The sequence below is a fragment of the Manacus vitellinus genome, unplaced genomic scaffold, assembly GCF_001715985.3.
Source record: "Manacus vitellinus isolate BGI_N305 unplaced genomic scaffold, ASM171598v3 scaffold_22_pilon, whole genome shotgun sequence".
Lineage (NCBI taxonomy): Eukaryota > Metazoa > Chordata > Aves > Passeriformes > Pipridae > Manacus > Manacus vitellinus.
Genome location: NW_021939632.1, coordinates 568623 through 586973, shown reverse-complemented (window position 1 = coordinate 586973; position 18351 = coordinate 568623).

The window sequence follows — 18351 nt, the reverse complement described above, 5'->3', positions numbered from 1 at the left end:
TGGGGATTTGTTTGTTTGTTTTTCCTTATCCAAAATGTGAATCGATGTATTGTTATTCTGTTAGGCTAGTAAGATCTAAACTCTTTTTTCTGTGAAATCTTGACACCTAGTACTTTTCTATATACAAAGGGATAAGTCAGTGCAGGCTGGCTAGATTGCTTTCAATCTTTAGGATGTAATTTGTTGACACATTATCCTATTCTGTCCTGTATACTCTTCAGTTTTAGGAGACACATTTCATACACGAAACTGCCACTTGCCAGAAGCTCAGTGTCACTTGCTAGAAGGTGAGGTTTAAAGCTTCTGAAAAGGATGATTTAAACCCTATTTTCAAACTTCTCTTTTTACCAACAGTATGTATGTGGGAGACATTCTTGGATTTTATTTATATCTGCAACCCAAGTATATTCCATTTATATTGATTTTAAAAAACTTGGACAAAGCTTAAGGTTTCCAAAGAAACAGTGGCTTATTACTTCAGTGTGAACTCCTCTTCCTTTCTTACCCTCATTTTCCCCCCTCTGCTCCCAGCCCCTGCTTCAAGCTTATGCAAAAGAAAAGCCAGTTGTTCTAGTTTATGGCTTTAAAAGTTTTCAGGACTGTTTTTTGGTAGCGTTACCTAATATGTTATAATTTGCTGTGACATGATGTTCATATCATAAAGTTTCCCTAATTATCCAACTAGGCTTTTCTTTGTGGGAACCTTCCAGTGTTGGACCATTTCCTAGGCTGCTTTCATTTAACTTCTAGGATCCTGCTGCTAATGATGATGGAAAACTTATGATTACACTGTGAGTGTGCGTTTACACAATGCAAAGGAAGATTCATAAACATAAAAGAACATTCTATCTGTCTGTAACAGTGTTCCCATTTAGAAAGAAGCTTATCTGCCAGTAAGTGTAATTTTTTTTTAATCCCATTGGAAGGAAAAAATACATAAAATTTTTTTAAAAAATCAAGTAACAGGCAAACAGGCAAGTGAGAGATTTCTGACCATGGGGCATGTGGTAATCTAAGAGAAATGGGAGATGAGGAGGAAAGGACCACAATGAGTGGAGTTTGGTCTCATGCATACCTTTCCCCAAGTCCTCCTTGCCTTTTTATGTATTTTCTTACTCTTTTCACTAATTGAGAGGACATCATTATTTCATAGTATAAATATTTTAAAATATTATGGAAATGTGTCAGTAATTAAACAAATGTCTTTTATTAAAAACAGATTTTGACAGAAGTGCCAACACTGACTTCTACCTCCCCTCTTCACTGTTAGGTAAAAGCTGATACATCTCCATCTGTCACTCTTTTGCATGTGATGTTTTCCCCAGTGCTTAAAATTGAAGTTGGATTCACTACCATCCATACAGGAATGTGTTGGCCATACTGAATTTCAAGTGTAGGAAGAGAAGCTCCTGAAAAATGTGTTCCTAGAATAGGGTAAAAAAAAACTCTTACCAAAATGTTTTTCTCAAGGAAATGGTTATGGACTAAGCCAGCATCCTCTCTCAGATATAAAGGGGCAATCAGGACCAGCCTAACCTAGACAAGAGAAAGAACAAAGTGATGATCTGGCAGGAGCTGATGGAGAGCCATGGTAAGGGAATGAACAGCCCTTCAGAACTAGATGTGTAATGGGTTTTCAGTAAATGAGGTGCACCTGAGCTCCTGCAAAAGGAGTCAGCCTGAGTTGAAATTATTCCTGTCCTTGTCTGTTCCTTTTATACTTGAGGGTAGGGTAAGAGGTTGAGTTCTCAATAAAGCTTTGAGACAGACCAATTTTTGTGAAATCAGATTCTCACAGTTTAAGTTTCAAAACACACAAAAAACTTAAATGGTAGAAGTGTTTCATTATTTTAAAAACACTAATTCACTTTCAGGGTCTAACTGATATAAAAGTTTGATGACACATGGAGTCTGTCATGAAATAATCCTACTGTTGCCTTGGCGCTCTGCCAGAGTAATTCCTCAAAACACCTAGTTAATGCTTTTAATGATGTATCTCTGCTTTCTGGCTCTGGTCTGCCATTATACCTGCCAATCTACCTCCTTCCTTTGCAGATGATTTCCAAAATTGACACATTTATGTGCCCCTTTATAAGTTCTTAACTTCTCTCTTTTTTTCTTTTTCCCTCTCTCACAGGTTTAGAAAAAGACTGTTCAATTCTAAATTGTCTGAAAAATTGGCAACAGTCACCCTAGCGGTACAGCAAAGAGGCACAAGTACAGAGGAGTTGTGAATACTGGCTTTGCATATTTCTCCTCACGTGCCAGACTATTTAAATCTGAAGTTTATGTTGGCCTTGGACTGTGTCTTGAAGAGAACTCCTTAACAAAGCTTCTTGTTCCACATAACAATATTTTGTTATATGTTTAGAGAACACTATACTTCCTGCTTAGTTTGGTTTTCAGGAGAGGATAATAGTTTCAAGATAAAGGTTGCTTGAATGTAAATTCAACACAAAATGGACTCTTAGAGAAACTCTACAGTGTTACAGTCAATTCCATAGTGTCCTGAATTTGACCTGTTCCAAGGACACAGTCTTTTATGTGATGCTTTGAATGTCACAAGTAGACACAATACTACCTCTTCCCCTTCCTTATCATTACTGATTATACTTGGGGAAGTTCCTTCACCTTTCAGTGGTTTGAGTTTTCCCCTTCCTAAAATTATGCTAGTGATTGCAATTTTATTCTTTTATGAGGTGAAAACAGGATAACAAAGTGTTGGCACAGTTGCTGCAGGGCTTGGGCAAAAAACTGTACTTCATGTGTCCTTAAGAACACCTCAGTTCTTAAGGAAGCAATAACTACAGCTCTCAGCTCAGGCCCTGCAGCAATATTGCCATCTTGTCTCTCATAGTCCCTTAAATCTCCCTAATTCCTTCTGCCCTGTCTGACCTTTGCTACTTGGGCAGTCAGTTTGCTTCCCGAAGTCCTTAATCAGTCTTCACTACAGATGCCAGCACTAAGACATCAGTGCTATTGCCAGTGCTGGGCCAGGACCTTTAATACAGATGTCACAAGAGAGACACCAAGGAAGATTAACTGCTATTTGCTAGATTTTTAAAGGAAGTCTTTTAGCTGTTTTAAAAAGAGAGTAGGGATTTCTCCAAACAGCTAAAAGACTTATTTCTTCAGTGAAACAAATGTCAGTTTGCCTCAATTGCTGCTACTACAGAAGCTGTGCCTGTACCAAAGGGTACAGAGCCATGGTAATGGAGATGTGGAAATGTTAGAAACTATGGCTGAGATTCACAGTGCTTGAGGAACTGGCCTAGGGTCCCCCAAACTCACATCTGTAGGAGACCAGGAAAAGAAATGAGCCAAGAAGCACAGATGTAAATAGGGTGGCACACATTCAAAATGAGTCCTCTCCCTCTGGCCATCTCTAATTCTGCCCCTTAAGGTAGTTACCAGTAAATCCCAAAGCTGGAAGATGAAATATTTTCCATGTTTATCTACTCTATAAGCTATTCATTTTTAAAGCATTGAAATAATTTTTATGTTCTGTGTCCCCTTAGCCCAGACACACCTTGCAGCATCAAAACACCCAAGAGATGTCTGCATATTTATTTTTCTGTCTTAGAAAAATCTGCATATAGTAAAAAAAATTTGGAAAACATCCTGCTAGCAATAATATTTCATCACTCTCCACCCACAATCTACTGAAACTGAATGTTTGCTTCCTCTGAGCCACCTTGTTGCCTCTAAACCTATTCATGGATCTCTAAAAATGCTTTTCCTGCATTCTGCAAATCACCAAGCTCAGGTTAGGTAGGAGAAATTCCTCTACTGGTAAATGGACTCTGCTGGTGAGTGGTACCCTGGTGTGTTTTTTGTCTGGTTTTTAATCATCTGGTAGTCCCACAAACCTACTGGGTTTTTCTTTTTCCCATCTTTGTATGCATCAAGTTACTCCTTGGAGACAGTCTGGCTTCCAAAAGTTGGGAGTCTGAAATGTGTGTCTTTTACAGAAGGGATAATTACTTACATGTAAATTGTAGCTCTCTGAAGGTATATCTAAAAAATTACCCCTCGCCCACACTCTCACTGTCCTGCTGAGCTGAGATTTCTCTGTGCTTTATGGGCTTTAAATATAGGATGTCCCTTTCCCTCTTCTTAATTTGCTGCTGTATTGGGAGGGGTTTTCACCTTCCTTTGCAGACAAAGCAGACTTTTGGAGAATTCAGGATAGCTGAAACATCTCAGCAGGTGTGGTGTGAAACTGGGCTTGCTGTGAACGCTGACTTACAACTTTTTGCTCAGAGGCATCCCACTGAGTCTCTGTTCAGGTGAACAAAATTCCACTTCTTCTAAGAATGTTACAGGCTGGATCAACTGGGCGTCAAAGGCATGGCCTTCATTTATTTGAATGGAGCTGTGCTATCAATAAAAGAATCTGACTTTATTGGATAATCTGCAGTTAATCTCTACAATGGGTAAATAACTGTCTCTAAATGCGACCTTTAGGGTACTTATTTTCTGTTAATTTGATTTTGTAACTTTTCTGTAGATTTTTCTGGTAGCAAATTAAAATTTGTATGACTAGAAGGAAGAAATATACCTGAGGCTTGTTACAGTAAAAGTGAGAGAGTAGAAGGAACAGAGATTTGTCAATCTCTGTCAATCCAATATGGATCATATGAATTAATTCTTCATACTTAACATGACTTCTTTATTGTCCACCACCTCAAAAGTAATGCAGAGTTTTAAACTTTATCTTTCCATTTCTATTCTAATTACTGCTTCAGCTCTTCCCTGCACTGTACTTGGAATGGTGTTTTTAATACTACTTCCCAAAACAGTTTTGTTTTAGAATGATATTCACGTTAACAATGTTATTACTAATAGTAACTGAAGTGCATAGCTTCCTGGGTTTAGTAATTTCATGTCTACATGCTGGCTATAAATTTCTGGATAGGGTTCAACAAAACACGCCAGAAGAACAGAAGGACAGACTGTCCTTGACCCTTATTAATGTTGTTTTTCCTGAAGAAAGTTTTTATGTCACTAGTCTTGATCCTTTTGCAAAGTAAGTAGGTGCTTGCTACTGTTTTCTGTCTGCAGAACATCCTTTTAAGAATTGGTTATGTACACTGCAAAAATTATTTACTCTTAATTAGCATGATAATTTTATTCACAGCTTCCTTTACTGGTCATCTGTTCTTTGATTTCAAATCCAGGTCTGGCAAAATTTCTTTGCCTGCAGTTGCCTGAGAGGAAGGTTATACAACTAATTGAACTACTTGGCTCTAGTTGATGGCCTGTAAATGTCCATCTTTCTCAAACAGCAGTGTATAGAATTTTCCAGGCTAATAGCTGGTCTGATATGCAGAGTCAAGTTTTATTCACCCAGTACAATTATCATTTATTTAGCGATAGAAAGGTAAAGACACCTTTTAGTGAAGTATGAGTCAACAATTAGGAAAGTGATTCACTCTTTAGGTGTTTAGTTATCCACCAGTTATCAAAATGCAATGTATAAGTTGGTTTATCTAAATAGCAATATCATATTATGCACAATTATTAAAATATCCAGAAAATTACAAGATAAAGGCAGGAAGCCAAGCCTGATAGCTGACACAATACCAAGGATTCCTCCTTGGCTTTACAGGCAGCTAAACTGAGCCAGTGAGAAAGGGAGAAGATCCATGTGTTGCATTAATAGATCATCACACTGAAGTGTGTCATTCAAATTCACTTTAGGAAAGAGGTCCAGGTATGTAAAGTACAACATGCAGCTGTGCTGCAGCTTCCTGAGAACAAGAGGATCAGGTAGGAACCAGGAATCCTGTCATGGACCTACAGGTGTGAGTGGGTACGAGGAGTTTCTAGTGCAGCGTGGAGAGAAGAGGCTTTCAAAGCCATTGGAGGGGTAGCTGGTTGTGTTTGTTTATTCTTTCTCCATGAAGGAATGTCTTATCCTCTGTCTTTCTATAACCTTGTCCTTTGGTGGCCTTGTGGATACGGTGTTCTGCTGTTGCCTAAATGATATAAAGTGGCTCTCAGGGACCTGCCAAAATATGACCTTGAAGTCATAATCTTACTAACATAAGCTTATATTGGTTCTGTTTCATGCTGATCTGCTTATGTGGACTCCACAGATTCCCTTTAACATTGACTTGGGTTCATCAGAATATTACAGTGTGACCTCCATGGATCCCTACTAAATTTATTTTACCCCTGGCTTTAGCAGAATGCCACCCCACACAGCTGACACTCCGTGCTCATCAATGTGATCATGTAAATAAGGTCAGAAAAACACTACAGAGATTACTAGTTTGGTTATTGGCACATGTGTGCTTTCACAGACTGGGAGCTGTTCTGTTCCTGTACCTCTCTGGTGTCTTAGGCTTGGAGAGGGTTGATTACACTTGGAGTTGGCCAGGTATGTGTGTTCTTTTTGAAGCCTGAGAATTCACTCCCAGCAGCTATTGCTGTGCTGGCAACAGCAGTGTGGCTTTGTTTGGCTTGGTAAGGTGTTTAGTGGGCTTACTTGAGCTTGACCCTGCACTGGAAAGATTTCAAGGCTGATGCTGAAATTTGCAGGTACAGATATTGCCTCTGTCCCTAATCATGCAAGCCTAAATCTGGGTTTGGTCAACTGCACCCCACTGGCTTAAGCTGTGCATGGATCTAAGAGGAAAGGCATTCACTGGAAAAGGTATGCCCTGCCCACTCCCTCATAGCAATCCAGCCTGAGGCTCAAAGAGCAGAGGCAAATGGATTACAGATCTCTCTCTGCCCTGTATAGCTGCTCCTGCTTCTGCTCTCTGGCTATCTGGGTAGATTTCCATGTCCCAGAGCATTCCTTTTGGTAACAGCAACAAGGTCTTTTAGTTTCCTGCATTCTCTGATTTGAAATTTAATGTACAAATGTGAATTGAATTTTAAAATTCAAAACCTTCATCATCCTTCCTTGCAGGACATTGTGTTGTCTTGCAAGCCAGGCCTGAGGTGACTGAATGTGATAACATATGGTAATGTTTGATTGGGCAAGTATACTCTGAAAGTAGAACAAACCTGATGGCTCCAGTGGAAGGAGTCCATGATCTCTGCATCATGATTTTCTGAGGAAGAAACTTTGGCTTCTTTGTCCAAACATAGTAACTTTTTACTCGAGTAAGAATTTTTGATGATATAAAGAGGGGGGAGCTAAAGAACCTGAAATATAAAGTATTAAATACAAAATAATTTCACAATAACATATATCTTTGAGTAGTCTTTTTTTACCAAAGAAGAACATGTCCATCACATATCATAGTCTTTCAGATATTACTAGCAGTAGTATAAACTGCTCTCCTGCATAAAAAAGGAATTCAAATAGCCAGAGTTGCTGTTTCTCCAAAAATTATCTTTCTTGAAAACTAAATAAAGCAAATGTACAGAACAGCAAAATAAAAATTCCTTGTCTAGAGGTAATTCTTGCTTGCAGCCTGACAGCTGACGAATTACAGTGACAGCAGATTGTCTAAGCCACTCAGGGACTGCAAGTTTGCATGAGAGCCAGGCTGCTTTAAATTGCTGCTTTCAGAGCTTTTCTCCTGCCCCTCAGCTGAAAAAGCCACTGGCTTAGCAGCTAAGCCAGATTCTCTTTGGAGAAAAGGGATAACATTAAGAAGAGTGGTTTACAGAAGGAAAAGGATACCTATCAGGGAGAGGACACTATCAGGAATTAAAAATCTGCTTACCTGGTGGTATGTAGGTTGTTCAAGTTGATGGAAATAGGATTTCAGATTATTTTATCTTTACTTCTGTGTCTGGTCGTGACTTCTTCAAGTATCAGGTTGATGAGATCTGGGTAATGTCCCACTATCTCAGGAGCTCTTGAGAAGGACAAGTCAGGAGAAGCAGCAAATTGTTTTGTATTCATCTTTATATGGATGCCTAACAAAAATCTTACATAGCTATGCCAAAGGGATCGGGAAATAACTAAGTACCACCTCTGTATTTTTTTTTAAGGATCTATTTTTAATCTTGGCATATCATCTCTATTTTACTGATTTTTCTGGTTCATTCTCCTTTTGTTTTTTACTCATGATCAGCACACATATTTCATATTTAACAGCACACATATTTCTTGGTAATATTTGCTATATTTATTTGGATAAATTTAGACCCAATAATACTTTTTTAGTAAAAATTTGACAACATTTATCATCACTGGAAACTGACCCTTTATGAGTTTTTATCTGTGCAAGAGCAGTGTTGTTCAGGATCCCTTGAGCCCCAGTTGTGAAACTGTACAAAGAATGAAATTATAACCTTACTGAAGCCAGTGGGAAAACACATTTTTCAACAATGGGGATAAAAGAACACTTTTTGGGGAAATACTGGACATCTACAAATATAAGTGGATATATTATGTCCCTTTTCTACATCACCTTTAAATCTAAAATGCTCTCTACTGAAAGAGACTAAAATACTTGTTATGTTCTCATGGGATTTCTCCCTCTCCAGCTCACATCATTGTGCCTTTTTGGAATCTGTGTAAATTTCTGACTCCTAGGAGTACTTTTACTTTTAATTTAAGACTAAGTCTTAAATTTCTTACTTTTTGCAATATATTCTGCAAAGGAACAATATTCAGCTGACGTGTGTAGTACTCCAAGTAAATGCGTGGGTGAAATGCATTGTCCAGCATCAAATAACAAACATAAGCCTGCACTTAAACACTGTGGATTTCATACAAATAAATAAACATACACTATTCATTCTCATACAGTGTGAGCACAGCTTTCCTATATTTCTAAGATATTTTTGCAAAATTTCGTGATGGTCTTAATTATTCAATACCTGCTATGAGCCTCCAAGACTGGAACTAGAAGCGTGTTTCCTAGAAATGAAACATGGACGTGTTCTCTAAGCTATTTTAATGCAAATTCTTGTTCAATTCTTCAGTGTCTAAGCTTTAAATACCACATCTGTGAAAAGATCAGACCAAACTGAGAAATGTATTTTGGCCATAGAGATGAAATTGTGAATTGACATTTAATTGTGGGAAGTGATTCTGTAGTAGGTCGTTTTAGATCTTTCAATTGGTGTGAGTCAGTGAGCTTTTATGGAAACAAAATTGCACAGTAGGCTTTAATTGTGCATAATTATTGCACTGCATGGTGCAGAGTACTATACTGTAGGCATTCAGCTGCATTCTGTTAAGTTTTTATTGAACTCTGTGAAGAAGTTTACCTGATGGTATTTGATATATGCTTGTTTAATCCGCTCATGCTTTTTTTGTCTTAGGAAAATGAAAATAATTATAATAGAATATTTTTTCCTTCACCTCAGTTTCCAGATGACTAATTATACTCTATGGGATACCTGTGGGCATCTGCTAAATTTAACCGGAGTCTTAATTCTGATTTCAGCTGCAAGAATCTTACAAAAGGTCTCTGGGTTTAAGAGCATAACTTTAAATAGTACAGAATAAGACAGGGTTCAGTTTTTTCTGCATCCATCTCTACATTCTAAAGGCTGAATGATACTTGGTAGACTTTCATCTTGTTACTACAGTAATCTGTAGCTGTTTCCAATTTGATTATTTTTCTTTCCTGAGTATTTTATGTCTGTTGGATCTGACTACTGCATTCAGCTAGAACACAGCTTCTGATTCAGGATTAGAAAAATTTTATTTCCTCCTCTCCAAGTAAGTAAAACATTTTTATCACTATGGACCTAGTGATTTGTGAAATCCTGTTGTACTTTCTTATTTCTCCTGCTAGGCTTTCAAGTTGTCAGCAGTGATCTGATTGTTTCCCATCTTTTCACCAATAATGGAACCCAGGCCAGCACTCTGTTGCTCTCATGAATTCAGTATCACAGCTCTCAGTCATCAAAAGGGCTTTATGATGTGTTTGGGAAAAACAGCTTTGGGTTCAGGGCTTGGGTTTTGGGGGAAGATGAAAAATAGAGTCTGATATTATTGTCATTACTCTACCACAAGACTCCATAGTTCTCGTGCCCTGCCAGGGATGAAAGTACTGTATAACTTTCATATAGTAGCTCTGGCAGATCTTTTTCCTATCTGTATTGATGAACTTGCCATTGTTGTAATGTAGATAACAAACCTCAAAATAGTCCTCTTTCTTGTTAGCATCTTCCAGCACAGTGACTTCGGTAGCTGGCCTCAAAAAAAAAGAAAAAAAAAAAAAAACCACCAGGAAGAATGAATTTTGATTGCACCTCTGCAAAGCCTTTTATTGTTCTTGTTTGTATAGTAAAAATGAAGCAGCAGGAAGAAGCTTCATTTTTTTTTTAATAACTATTCTGTATTATTTCAAGACAGCCTGAAGAATATTGTTACAGGCGAGGTTAAGCCAGGCAGGGATTTTTTCCTCCTTCCAGACTATTTCCCTACACTTATACCTGGTGATCTATATAATTCAAAAGGAACACGTGAAAACTTCTCTAACAGCTTTATAGCTCTTTTCATAAGAGTGTGGGCAATTGGGAACAATGCAGGATCGTTGGCATCCCACCTTACTCTGAATTTTTACAGGGAGGTGAACTTTTATCATTTCTGTTTCACTACTTGTATCAAGGGGAAGTAACTCTATAAACACTGAGTCCTGTCTGACACCTGCCTTCCTATGGTGCTCTCAACCCAGAGTGCAGAGAACAGACACCTCTGCGGGAGACTGAGGGGTAACTGTTGATGGGAACTGTGAAAGGAAACATTTAAACACTTTTTAGGACCCTGCTCTTCTTTATAAGCACTAGCTGTTAAGTGGGGTCTGATCCTCAGTTAAATAAGGTCGTTTTACGACATGGCAGGTTTAAATGTTTGTTTACTTCAAAAGCCATTGCACTTCCAGACATAATCAAGTCTGATAATATGACATAGAACTGTATCAACTCTGATGCTTCAGTCTGTTTGGTTTTTTTTTGTTTGTTTTTTTTTTTTTTTTTTTTTTTTTGTTTAGTTTTGTTCTGGGTTTTGTTTGGCGCTTTTTTTTTTTTTTGAAGGTTGTTACTATTTTATTTTCTCCTTTTTCTTTGCTTTAGTTTTTAAGGGACAGGAGCAAGAATGAGCAACAATAAAAAGCAAGAAATTCTTACTGATTATCTTACCGCCTTAGAAGACAATTTGGATGTAGTCCCAGATTATACATCTGCCCCTCTAATGTACATCTGAAATGATATTAATACCAAATCAGACATCTGTGTGTTATTTGTGTTCAGCTGCTTGGGAGTGTGCTGCTGCTGCTGCATCTGCAGAGAACAGCCTGAGCTTCCTCCTGTGCTTAGCAAGGAATGGCAAGGGGAAGGAGCAGCCTTTGTGCCCTGGCTCACCACCCAATTCAGAAAGCTCTGTTTAGTGTTTCACACTTTAGTTTTCATCCTGCTTTCTCTAACACTCATACTGTTCTCTAGCTCACATTAGAGTCAGGTTATGCTTCAGAATTACAGGAGGAATTAAGATAAAAATGTTCTCTCAAGGTATTGTTAACTGGACAGACACCAGTGCTGAGGTCCTGATCGGATGGGTGAGGGCAATATTTCCATTCAGGGTTGAAGCCTGAAATGGGGAAATTGCAGTGCCCTGGCTGCACCAGTTGCCCAAGCACACTCCTCTGACTGTTCCTATGGTTAAATTAATTATGTTAAACACTTGCAGCCTTTCTAAGAGAGCCAAAGCTTCTTTGCAGCTCAGGTCAAGTTACACCTGCCAGGGCAGGATAATGAAAAGGTCAGGATAGGGAAAAGGTTTACCATCTTTACTTATTCATATAAACATATCTATATTTTTGTATTTTGCTAATACTTCTGACTAGAAACTAGTCCCAGAGTGGAAAGACCCATTTATATTTGACATCTTTTGTGAGATACCTTCATTTACAATGTAGAAAGACGACTGATATTCAATAGGTCCCTCCTTTCAGGTTCCTTTTCCAAAGACTTCATTTATAGGTTGCCAGGTAACCAGAAGTCTTTGACTTTTAAATAGTGCTTCATAGAGGTACAAAAAGTGAGCTTTTCCCAGAGCTGAAATGGCAAGAACTATCTGAAATGAGCACTAGTCTTAGCAAATGCCTGAGGAGCTGACCACTGATATGCCCCACACAAACGTGAAAGAAGACATTTGCCAAACTCTTCAGTGGCTGGATGGGTCCAATTTCAAGCACAGGCAGTGTGTATTTTCCTAGCTGGTTATTAAATTGAATCTGCATATTCTTACTTAAGGTCATAGGTAAATAGTATTCTTCATCTCCTCCAGGAAAAGCATAAAAACTGCTCCCAATCTTCTTCTGCTTCTCCACTGAGCTGGCTAAGGTTTCTGCAGTATGGAAGAGAGGGATAAAAAAGATAAGGGTAATTAAAATTGTCAGCATTAACATACCAAGTCAAATGTCCCTAGAGGACAGTGCCAGCTCTTCCTTCCTCCTTCTTCTACCTTAATCTCAGAAGAAGCAGCTGAGTGCTGTGGAATACCCAGGATCACTCATGGAGCTGTAAGAAAGAGCTTAGACATGGGTCTGCTAGTTTTTCAGCCATCTACAAGGCTATGGCTCAGTTACCATTTAGGTAGTAGCTACCTTATTCTAAGGATCTAATCCAATATAAACCACAGTTAGTCATGTGCTTGTTACTGTCCTGTGCTAACTGGCATCAGGGAGAGGATGCAGTGATTTTAGTTGTAATCCCATGTAACTAAAGCACCCCAGTCCTGACTGTGGGGCGGGAGAGCGCAGATTGGAGCCTGGGGAATGGAGTGCATCTCAAAAGTTGTTGCTGCTGCCAAAGGTGGAATTAACTTTCACAGCATTTAAAGGAAGCTGTACCAGTCTAGAGCCAGCCTTAACAGCAAGAAGCTCATGGAGTGGGATTGTTTCAACACTCCTCCTGCCCCAGCTGGCTTTGTGGGGAATCTTGCACAAGAGCAGCTTTGCTCTGTATCTTGCTGCAGGGAGTCCAAGGGGCAATTTGACTGCCTCAGGTGATTGCCTCTAGTTCTCACCTCTCTCTGATGTTTAGCAACAGGGCAGGAGTTCCAGTGCAGCCCTGTTGGCAGGGAGCTGCCTTGAGGCCAGTACCTTGTGACACACTCGCTGTTTGTCCCAATGTGGCAATAAATTTCAGTTCTTACTTGCCTAGCTTCGAGTTTAAGCTCTCCACACAACCACACCCTTCATTCCTCTTTAAAGGTGGGGTTTTGAACGTTTGTTTGTTTGTTTGTTTGTTTTTCACAGTATTTTTACTTTGGAGTTACTTCTGAAGCCATTGTGAAATATCTTACTCAAACGTTCAAGCCAAATCAATTGTACTTCCAGAGCTTCATCATGGCAGCAGTGCATTAGAACAACTTAATAAAATGTTTATATCAATGTCTGAAGTTCACAGTAATCTGAGAGTGTGCAATGACATCTGTAGGATAAATCACACAGCTCAGCACTGAAACATGACCACAGTACAAAGCATATTGTTTGGAAATCTACTGTTGGACATGAAATCCAGCTTTGCAATTTTTGCTTCAGAATTTACACTGACACTTCTTTATCATAAATGAGAGATACTTACATGACACCTTTTGGGGCATTCCAGAGTACTTCAGGATCAAAACCGGTGCTGAAAATGCAGCCTGTGTACTGCTAAAACCAGCCAGACTTTTCCTAGCAGCATGCTTGTGTTAGCTATTCTGATAAGGTAAAATTGATAGCATACTTATTGTTTTACTAAGTCTGTCCCTCTGATGAAGTGCTCTGAAATTGCAGCATAAAGACTGCAGGCTTATTTCAACAGAACCTAAAAGTCTTAATCCTTTATTGATGCAAAAGCAAGCAACTGTTCTTATTAGCAGCCTAAAACAGAGAAACAGAGCACAGAGAAGAGTCCTTCCACACAGAGTTACTGCAGTTCTTGGGTAACAGGTAAACTTGTACCTCAGTATATGTTTATTTATACTTGTCAAATTAGGAGTAGTTTGGTAACATAAAGTAGAAATTTGGCATCTGCACCCTGCATTCCTCTGTTTGCACTCAGTAAAAAACTCACAGATTCACACCTCCCAAAGTACCAAAATTCCTCTATCACAGCTAATATATCAGTTTGCTAAAATTGTAAATGGAAGTGATTCATCTTTTCCAGATGCTGGCTTCCTACTGTTAGTTCAGGAATAGTAAGGAGATGTGGGGGAGCTGCAAAGATCATTTCAACAGCTTTTTTCATTCATAATTCAATTGTGGTTGGACCCAAACCTGTTGAAGAACTATTGCAGTTGATTGCAGTGGGATTGTAGTATCCATCCCTCTACTACACAGACAGAGAAAAGAAGAGCTCAGAAATTAAATACAGCCATATGCTGCAGTGGAATATTCCAGTCAAATCAGAGCCCAATCCTTCAGACCCTAATCAAGTGTTAGGCTGTTTCCAGGTGAAGGCAAAAAAATTGTCTGTAATGATTTAGAAGTGTTCAATGAAGTTTCTCGGTTGATATCAAAGAAGGAAGATGTAAGTTTTAATCAGCAGACTCTACAAATCTGAAAAGAGGCTATTTAAAAGGGCACCTCTGGCCTTGTGATTCTTTTTCAAAATCATGACATGTGGGGTAAAATAGCTAATCTAATAACATTTTCCGAAGACTTAAAAAACTTGATGTGGGTAAGAAACTATACTCTTAATCTTATGTCAGTCCTGGGCAAAATAATGGAAAAGTTAATAAGGGACTTAAATTATAGAGATTCAAGGGACAGAAATGTAATAAATGCTAATCAGCACAGTTTTTCTGAAAAAAATAGCTGATGCAGCAAAACTGATTTTGAATGAGATTATGAATGTGTTGATAATGGCAGTGGTGTGGATTTTGATAATATTTTCCTTATATTCAGATGAAAAATTTTGCCTTCTATGGCTTCAGTGAAACATGCATTAAAAATGAGCTAACAGATCTCAAAAATGAGATATCACTGGCAATTATTACAGAACTCTTAAAGTGCTCTAGGGAGGTTGGTTCGGGGAACATTAAACAAAATGTGGCAGATAGACTGATCAGCTAGGGCTAATCAAGGGCTGGAGCCAGGCATCCCCTCTGGGAATCAGAAAAAATTGCATGTATTTCAAACAACATCTGAAACTACTGGACATTTTCATCAATGATCCAGCTGCAAATACGTGGATTAAAGCCTGGGGCAGTGGGGGAGCACGAGGGCAGGGTACCCGGTTTGCTCCATAGAATATCTGATCATCTGAGCCCATGCATAAAATGCAACAAATAGACAAGCTAAAAAGGATACTTCTGCAGAAGGGAGAATTCCCTGGAAAACAGCAGCTTGGAGATTAATCCAATACAACCCACCAATGTGATACTGTAGCAGAAAGCAGGAGGATGAGTTTGAAAGAAGCATTAGCTGAGAAACAGCTGATAGGACTGAGAAGGCACCTCCCAGGTGTACCATCCTGGTGAGACTAAACGCAGTAATGCTTTTTGATGTGACTTGAAAGATATAAAAAGCTGGGTTCCGTGTAGAAAAACAAATATTACTAGAGGGCCAGAGTCAGCATCTCTTTATAAGGAAAAAATAATCAGGAAGATCACACATAGGTGACAATACATAGGTGACTGGGATAGACTATAAGTCCTTTTTCAAGGGCTGTTTAACCTAAATTAGAGTCACAAGGATTAGCATCTGGAGGTAGAAATCAAACAAGCAGAAACAAGAAACTGTACTCACATTTTCAAAGAACTACAAAAAGAAATGATGATGCCTTCATCTTTTGAGGTCTCCAGGTTAAGAAGGGCACAGATATCTTAGCCAAACAGAAGCTAATGTACACACTGCAGAGAGACCAGGTGATTTTCATGGGATCTGAGTAGCCTGTTCACTTCTGATTTTCAATGTAATGAACCCACAAATAAAAAAGCAGAGCTTTCATTGAGGGCAGTCAAATTTTGCCTAGAGAAGTTCTGCAGCATAATTCCAGGTCTTTGAAAATTGAACAAAGTTCTTGGTTCTGAATACAAATCTTGCCTTACAGTGTTGCTGTTTGCACACATCACAGAATTCTTGAGCTATTTAATCCTCATTAGTGAAGCATTATTAATCCACAACACTGAAGGACAGGAGGTATAATTTAGAGAAATCCTTATGGGAAGGATCTCATAGGAGATAAAAAGGAATTAAAGTGTTTCCATGGACTAGTAACACAAATCATGGCATTCTAATGCAGTTATTTTATTAATGTTCCAAATTTAAAATTCTGCAGAAGAGTTCCGGTTTCCTATGGGTACTGTAAGGTTAGGGAGTAATTTGGGGTTTTAACCTATGTTATATCTAGCCTTGGTCTGTGGAATTCCTGTATCTTGAGCTCCTTAAGGCTTTCAATAGCATAATGTGTTAGAGAATCACTGAACTGTTCAGCTCACTATCTTGGGATTATTTTCTTTTATACTCACTAGCAGTTTAACCTGTCAAAAACAATTATTGAGCAATTTGTAACATAGTAGAGATGTAAATGGCCTCAAAAAGCCTATGACTGGAAAAAAGAGCAACGACTTGCCAAAGCTTGTATATTTGTAGAAATCCATACTAACTTGTTTCCCAAAGATTAGAATACTTGAAAATATTTTGGAAGGTTAGAGTATTCAGAAATTATCCATCTGGACTTTTGACAACCTCTCTAATGAGCTAAACATTGCCACCTTGTGCAGGAGAAAGGGGGAAGAGCACTATGGCCACCTGCTTAGGGAGAAAGAGAAATCTCTCTGCGCATGGGATTTGCTTCCTACATTTCTGTAGGGATTGCAGAGAGGAGCATTTCTCAGGGGCACATCCCAAGTTCCCTGGGAAGGATGTACCTCCCCTCAGTTTGAGAAGCTGGATCTGTCATTTCTCACAGCTCAGAAGTAAGAGATACAACGCCTGGAAAAAGCAGTCTCCATGAGCAATGCTGCAATCAAAGTGGGAATGAAACCATGGTGCTTTACACAGCACAGTCACAGTAAGGGTACAGGCATGATATTGTATTCCGAAATGTTTCAGCGTGGGAGGCAAATCATCTCTGTCAATAACAGCAAAGTGAGCAAATAAAATAGCTTGTATTTTCAGTTAACAAAAGGAAGTGGCAGTTTTGACCATATTTAGTGCTTCCTCAGCTCCGTTTCTCTGGATTCACCACATAGTGGTGTTAAAGATGTAAAGTACTTACATTTAATACTGACATTTGTTTTTATGACAGCACTATATAACTTCCAGAGGAGCAGTCTTCAGTTTGGGGCTTTCTCAACCTCTGACCTCTGTGTTGGTAGTATGAGACTTTGCTATTTCAGGACTAAAAGAGGAGAGAGAAAAACCTTAGTATGCAGGAGTCTCTCACTGCAAGTCTGTTGAGCCTGGTCTAAATGGAAGAAAACTATTATCCTTTGGCACCCACCAAACCTCAAGCCTGTCTCTTGATTTGCTCATTTCTTATTTCCTTTCTTTTACCAAACTGTGTTTACATAAACCCCACCTAGGAGAGGAGGATGCTCGTTAAACTGCACTGCTCTGTCTCTCTAAGCATGTTCTTGGGTACAGATCCTCTACCAAGAATTTATTTTGGAGATGGGCATGGAAATTGGAGGGGGGGCTGTTTTAAGTCCTGCACAGCCTCCAGAGCTGCAGAGCAGCAGCAGAGTCCCTGAGTCAGTCATTCACCTACAGTGTCCTGTACAAATCTCACAGAGGGTTTGCAAATGCATTTTTAAACTTAGCTCACATGTAGACAAAATCCAAGACCAAGTCTAAACTTTTAAAAACACACAAAACTTTTTCTAGGAGACCTCCCCAACTTATCATCCTTTTAGGATTTTGATTGATGTTCTGTAGTTCCAAGTCTCTTTTTTTTCCCAGAGAGCCTTTTCTTGCTGTACGTAGTACACAAGTCTGAGTTAAGACTTTGTGTTTTTATAAATGTCAGTTCCTTCTTTCTGGGTAGTATCTGGAAAGACTGTCTTTCTAGGATAGTTACTACAGACAATTTCTACTCCTTATCAAATGTTTGTTTAGGAGCAAACCAGGCAAACTCCATCCTTGAAGAGTTATTTCCTTTAGCCTAGATCCAAGTCTTTTATTCATCTGAAGGGATGTCCTGTAAAAGTAATGACTCCTGAGCAGTCTGTATTGCTAGCTGGTTTCTGCATGCAGTGATTCTTCCTATAGCTCTTGAGTCAAAGAAAAGTTAAGACTGGAAGCTACAATAACAAAGAAAAGGCAACCAACAGTTGGGCAATCAAAGTAACATTCACAAAACAGGTGGGATATATCAGCTGATCTATATACAAAGATTGGATTTGTCTCACATCCCTTTATGTGCTGTCTCCACACTGTATTTTTGCTAGGAACTCCTTTTGTCAACAGAGAGAAAGTGATATTCCTGGGG